Source organism: Nerophis ophidion, linkage group LG04 (assembly GCF_033978795.1).
Source record: "Nerophis ophidion isolate RoL-2023_Sa linkage group LG04, RoL_Noph_v1.0, whole genome shotgun sequence".
NCBI lineage: Eukaryota > Metazoa > Chordata > Actinopteri > Syngnathiformes > Syngnathidae > Nerophis > Nerophis ophidion.
In genome coordinates this window covers 75,346,453-75,354,110 of record NC_084614.1, presented here as the reverse complement: position 1 = coordinate 75,354,110, position 7,658 = coordinate 75,346,453, and positions in this window count along the sequence as shown.

Genomic DNA, 7,658 nt, shown 5'->3' with positions numbered 1-7,658 from the left:
CTGGTCATATTATTAGAATATCATGAAAAAGTTGATTTATTTCATTAGTTCCATTTAGAAAGTCCAACTTGTAGAATGTATACATTCATTCCAAACAGACTGATACATTTCAAGTGTCTTTTGCCAAAAAGGAGATGATTATAGCTGACAACCAATGAAAACCCTAAATTCAACATCTCAGAAAATTAGAATATGGTGAAAAGGTCAGATATTGAAGACACCTGGTGCCACACTCTAATTAGCTAACTAACTCAAAACACCTGGAAAAGCCTTTAAATGGTCTCTCGTTTTGATTCTGTATGACACACAATCATGAGGAAGACTGCTGACTTGACAACTATCCAAAAGATGACCATTGATACTTTAAAGAAGGAGGGCAAGACACAAAAGGTCATTGCTGCAAGGGGTTCTGGGTATTTGTTGTGTTGCGGTGCGGATGTTCTCCCGAAATGTGTTTGTCATTCTTGTTTGGTGTGGGTTCACAGTGTGGCGCATATTTGTAACAGTGATAAAGTTTATACGGCCACCCTCAGTGTGACCTGTATGGCTGTTGACCAAGTATGCCTTGCATTCACTTGTGTTGGAAAAGCCGGAGATGATACGTGACTGGGCCGGCACACAAAGGCAGTGCCTTTAAGGTTGACTGGCGCCATGTCCGTGTACATAGCAGCGTTTTTAAAAAGTCATAAATTTTACTTTTTTGAAACCGATACAGATCATTTCCAATATTACATTTTAAAGCATTTATCGGCCGATAATATCGGCAGTCCGATATTATCGGGCATCTCTAATTTATATATATATATATATATATATATATATATATATATCAAGGGTGTCCAAACTTTTTCCACTGAGGGCCGCACACAGAAAAATCAAAGCAAGCATGGGGCATTTTGATAAGTTTTTATTTCAAAAACCAATACAATATGTGTAAAAAATATACATTTAGGCCTCGACTCAGGCTTGATCCCAGGGACCCCACAGGATTTTGGTCAAAAAAATATTTAAAATGTGTCATTATTTTGTATTATTGTTATTCAATGTTTAGATCTCTAGATCAACATTAGGTCTTTTTGTCAATATAACATTTTTAAAGATTTAAGTTGTATGCCCTTTTTGTCAAAGAAAACCCAAAAACTAAATATGCAATAGTTTCCCCCAATAAAATTTTAAAGTGGAATATTTGAGATTTTGAGCCTTAAAAATGTCAACACATAACATTGATTTCAATTTGTTAATTTTTTTTAAGCAATGACAAACAAAAAAAAATTGCACTAAAATTATTGGGGATCCAAAAGGGTCCTACTCATTAAAAAAATATATATTTTTTTTTTTACTGTTTACTTTAAACAATCGTCTTGATCAACTTCAGATCCATCTGTGAATTATAACTTTTATTGTTGTTTATGTTTTTCGTTTGTTCTTATAAGGCCCTTCTTTAGAAAAAACAACTTTGTTTTTAATATGGCAAACACAAAATATGCAACATTTTCCCCAAAAATATCTCAAAGTGGAATATTTAATGTGATATTGATTTTGATTGATTTTAATTTATTTTTTTTAAGAAAATAACAGCCTGCATGGCAGCGTCGATTGATTAGAGTAAACATTGCAACATGTTCTTGTCACCTTTCACTTGTTTACTCTTTTGTACCACTTTTTCTGTTTTTTATTTTTTTTAATCGTATTTTTAGAATGTGCTTAGGGCCGTTAAAAAAAATACCCGCGGGCCGCACTTCATATACATTATACCTTTTTAAAGCAGGGGTGTCAAACTCAAATACAGAGTGGGCCAAAATTTAAAACTGAACAAAACAGCGGGCCGAGGTTGAAAAAATTAACATTTTAATAGGGATCCAAAGAAGTTTTGCATTGAATATTGAACAAACAAGGCTTATATAATTTTATAGTGACATGCAAAATCCATTTACAAATAATAAAAAATATCAATGGCATATCAAATAAAATTTAAATAAAAATTGAATGCGTCTATTCTATTTGCAGCCTTCTGAGGTAAATATCAAAACAAACTTTTTCCGCAGGCTAAAAATGAATTTGAAAATAAAATAATAATGAATGAATCAAACATTCAAGCCTTTAAGTAGCAAGAGAAAGTATATGAAAAAAAATTAATTATTGCTCAGTTTGCTACACTGATTTGCTTTAACACTGAATATGGAAAAAGAAACGCTTATATAACTTAATAGTGCAAAATCAACTTTAAAAAACATCAATGCTATATGAAAAAAATTTAAATGAAAAATTGAATGCCTCTTTTCTATTTGCAGCCTTCTGAGGTGAATATCAACATTAACTTTTTCCACAGTAGAATACATTTGAAAATAAAATAACAATGAATAAAACAACCTTTTTACTGCTCAGTTTGCGACACACGGTTGTTGGTAGCAAGCGGTCTATATTGTAGCGTCCCGGAAGGGGGTTCTGGGTATTTGTACTGTTGTGTTTATGTTGTGTTACGGTGCGGATGTTCTCCCGAAAATGTGTTTGTCATTCTTGCTTGGTGTGGGTTCACAGTCTGGCGCATATTTGTAACAGTGTTAAAGTTGTTTATACGGCTACCCTCGGTGTGACCTGTATGGCTTTTGAATAAGTATGCATTGCATTCACTTGTAAGTGTGTAAAGGCTGCATATATTATGTGAAGGAAAACCGGACATGACAGGTTGTAGAAGACGCTAAAGGCAGTGCCTTTGAGGCACGCCCCCAATATTGTTGTCCGGGTAGAAATCGGGAGAAATTTGGGAGAATTGTTGCCCCGTGAGATTTTCGGGAGGGGCACTGAAATTCGGGAGTCTCCTGGGAAAATTGGGAGGGGTCGGCAAGTATGAGTATTAGCGGTGAATGCGGTGTACCGGCGGGCCAGCTCTAATGTTAATTGGAAATTGCCAAATTTGGCCCGCGGGCCAGAGTTTGACACCCATGTTTTAAATACATTGAAATACAGAAAAAATATTCTCAACTTTTAAAGTGCAAAAAGTGCTTTGGTTGTGGTGCTTAGATGACATGTGGCAATAAGTATTCAAAGTGATGTCTCAGCAAGGAGACAATGTCAAACATGTACATACAGAGGTGATGTTTGGCAAGGACAGATGTCCCAAAAAAAAAAGGGGGAGACCGTCTTAGGAACGAAGACACGTGGAGCCAAAGCAGAGCTTGGACACGGACGAGAAGAAGCGCTGGCTCTTCGTCTTCTTTGCGCCATCTTTGAAGGCGTTCAGGTGGATTTTGAGATGCTTGCAGGCGGCGGCGTCAAACAACTGCTCGTCCGCAGTCAAAGCCTCCACCAACTTGTCCGGAGAGCCAAATTCCACCAAGAGCTTCGTGACCACGGGTGTGATCACCTCCTCCATGTTGGCCAAGGTGTGGATGTTGTCAATGTGCTGGGGGCTGATTTCCTCCATGGCCCTGGATGACAGATGCTCCACGACCAGGAGGAGGGCGTCCGTCTTCAGAGACTTCTTGCATTTCCTCGGGAGGCGTTGACCGAGCTGCATGGTCAGCGTGTAGGCCAGGAGTCGCGTCAGCTTGGCATTGAACGAGGGACTGCGCTCCCACCCGGAAGACGCCTTGGACGAGGTCCCCGCCAAGCTTTTTGGACCGTCTGTCACCGACATCGTGGCTTGTGTTTGGCGAGCGGGCAACTCTGAAACTATAGAGGAAGTCTTTTGGGAGTTGACTGCGGGAAGTGTGTCCGACGCCACGTAGAGCCTCTTTTTGGGTATCAGCGCCTCCTCAGCAGTTTCACCTGTGTTTAGGGCGGTGACCACCAGCTGGTTGATCTCGCTCACGGCGCCGGACACTTGGTCGGCGTACGTCTCCTCGTTTTGCGGCTCCGTCTCCATCCAGAAAACCAGCTGTTGCAAGAACTTCCACGCCGCGTCCTCCGTCATGGCGTACAAGACTTCAGGAGAGAAGATCTGACCGTCCCAGTGTTTCTTACCCAGTCGCCCCCACAGGACCGAGTCCATAAAACAAGTGTTGGAGCGGCTGGACGGCACCTCGTACATATTACTGTGACAAGACATGACGTACTCGTACAGTTGAGAGCTCAGGTCTTCAGAAACGCTCTTCAGCTTCTCGTCCATGTAGCGCTTGATTTTTTCCTCACGGGCATCCGGTGCCATCTGGTTGAGGTCGTCGAACATCTTGAGCACTTTCTCCTGGATGGCCTCGAACTCGAAACGCTGCGATGGCTTGGCGTGTAAAGTGCTGGTCCTGAAGGCGCCTTTGGGAGACAGCGTGCTTTTCTCATCCCGGCGCTCGGACTTGAGGAACACCAAACATGCTTCTTGGCTCTTAAAGGCTCGCTTCAGTCCTCCCAGCATGCGTCCAAACTGCATGCGGGCAAACTTCAAGAAGCGGAACCTGCGCAGTTTGACCTGGCCGTCCACGCCGGGCTTCTCCTGCGACTTGAAGAAGTTCTTGACTGTGTTGGAGATCAGCTTCAGGTTGAGGTTGAAGCGAGAGAAGCGGCTTTCCACGCGGTCAGTTGTGTCTCCGGACGCCAGAGAGGACTCCTGGATGATGCTCTTGGTGATGTCCTCCGCCGCCAGCTGAGCGCTCTCCAGGGTCACCGGGTCCTCGGTTTCGGTGGTGGTCTCGCCCTGGCTGCCCGTGGACCACTTTAAGAGGATTCCGCTCACGGCTTCGGTCATTTCGCTGTTCTTGATGGCGGAACGACCGCACAGCATCACGCATGGCGTGCGCGCCCGAGCGAAGACCTGCTTTAAATACTCCACGGCCTGGCGAAAGATGGAGGTCAGGGCGCCGACGCTGGACATGCTGCTGCGGATGAGGAGGGTGGGCTCCGACGGCCACTCCGTGGCGCTCTGGGCTACGGTCAGGGCCGAAGTCACCCGGTGTTTCACCTCAGACTCCACCAGGGTGGTGAGCTCCCCGGCGCCCTCGTACTTCTGCGGCGGGAGGTCCAGGGCGGCGGCGAAGGTCTCGGTGATGCACTCGCTCATCTTCGGGCTGCAGCGGTCGATGGCGCGGCTCACCTGAGCCTGAGAGGACTGCCCGCGCAGGTGCTCGTTGAGGGCGGGCAGCAGGCGCGTCATCACGTCGGCGGAGATCCTCTGGACCACCTCGCTGATGGTGTCGGCCAAGATGGCCTTGGTCTCGGAGTCCGGGGTCCCAGAAACCAGCAGAGCCCACTGAGCCGCGGAGATTTGGTTGAAGCGAGTCTTGACCGCCTCCAGAATGGAATCCACTCTCAGGAAACTTTCATCCTCCATCTTGGGATTGCTTTCGGGGGAGGGGGCGGGGGGGATGTGTGTGTGTGTGACGTCACCGTGTGGACCAGCGCTCCATTCGTCATGCGTCACAATCCGCAGGACCGTACACACATGTGCCCGTGTCGGCGTCTGCCTTCATCTTTGTACAAAAGGTGACGTCACCGGACGTCTTACTGTGGTCCCGCACGACCTCCGATGCCGTCAACGCGCGCATTGCTTGTTTGTTCTTTGTTGTTTGTTGATTATTATTTCCAGCTCACACTTCTTCACGTCTTCTCCACTGGGAAATCAAAAGTGGGATTTTTGCGAAGTGAAGTTTTCTCAGTGCGACATTCTCGAGTTGACTCGTGCATTTACAAACACTTTAATAGGGCAGCGAAAGAAAGACAAAATGACCTGAGGTTGTTTGGTGTTGAGTTCCAATGTTTAAAGACGTTACGATGGATTGTTATAAATACTATGTTTAGCAGGATGTATATTTAGAAAAGAAAAAAAAAGTGCAGTTTTACGTTGAAAAAAAGATTTTTTTATGATCACAATGTTCAGGATTTATTTATATATATATATATATATATATATATATATATATATATATATATATAGTAGTGCAGTAATTATAACAATCTTTGTTTCAATGTAAAACTGCACTTTTTTAAATATATATATAAATATGTATATACATATATATATAATAGTGAATTAATTATAACAATCTTTGTTTCAACGTAAAACTGCACTTTTATATATATATATATGTATATATATATACACATATATATACATATATATATATATAAAAGTGCAGTTTTACATTGGAAAAATTTTACGTTATAATTACAATGTTTAAGTGTAATATATATATTTATATATATATATATATATATATATTACACTTATATATATATATATATATATATATATATATATAAATATATATATATAATAGTGAAGTAATTATAATAATCTTTGTTTCTACGTAAAACTGCACTTTTTTAAATATATATATATATATATATATATATATAATAGTGAAGTAATTATAACAATCTTTGTTTCAACGTAAAACTGCACTTTATATATATATATGTATATATATACACATATATATATACATATATATATATAAAAGTGCAGTTTTACGTTGAAACAAAGATTGTTATAATTACTTCACTATTATATATATATATACATACACACACACACCCTTGTAAACATTGTAATTATAACAATGTTTGTTTCAACATAGAAATGCACTTTAAAAATATATATATATAGCCTGGTAAACATTGTAATTATAACAATCTTTTTTTCAATGTAAAACTGCACTTATACATATACATATATATATATATATATATATATATATATATATATATATATATATATATGTGTATATGTGTGTGTAATATATATATGTATTACACTTAAATATATATATCAATCAATCAATCAATCAATCAATGTTTACTTATATAGCCCTAAATCACTAGTGTCTCAAAGGGCTGCACAAACCACCACGACATCCTCGGTAGGCCCACATAAGGGCAAGGAAAACTCACACCCAGTGGGACATCGGTGACAATAATGACTATGAGAACCTTAGAGAGGAGGAAAGCAATGGATGTCGAGCGGGTCTAACATGATACTGTGAAAGTTCAATCCACAATGGATCCAACACAGTCGCGAGAGTCCAGTCCAAAGCGGGTCCAACTCAGCAGCGAGAGTCCCGTTCACAGCGGAGCCAGCAGGAAACCATCCCAAGCGGAGGCGGATCAGCAGCGCAGAGATGTCCCCAGCCGATACACAGGCAAGCAGTACATGGCCACCGGATCGGACCGGACCCCCTCCACAGGGGAGAGTGGGACATAGAAGAAAAAGAAAAGAAATATAAGTGCAGTTTTACATTGGAAAAATGTTACGTTATAATTACAATGTTTAAGTGTAATATATATATTTATATATATATATATATATATATATATATATATATTACACTTATATATATATATATATATACATAGTTATAATTATAAATACAATGTTTAACAGGGTGTGTATATATATATATATATATATATATATATATATATATATGTATATATACCCTGTTAAACATTGTATTTATAATTATAACTATGTTTAAACGTAAAACTGCACTTTTTTTTAAATATATATATCTTGGTAAACATTGTAATTGTATCAATATTTGTTATAATTACAATTTTTACCAGTGCTCATTGTGTTGTAAACATTGTAATATGTAAAAGCAATATTTGTTTTTATATTACAATGTTTACTATATATATATATATATATATATATATATATATATATATATATATATATTAAAAAATAGTGCCGTTTTACGTTGAAACAAACTTACCGGAAGCCTGGCCGA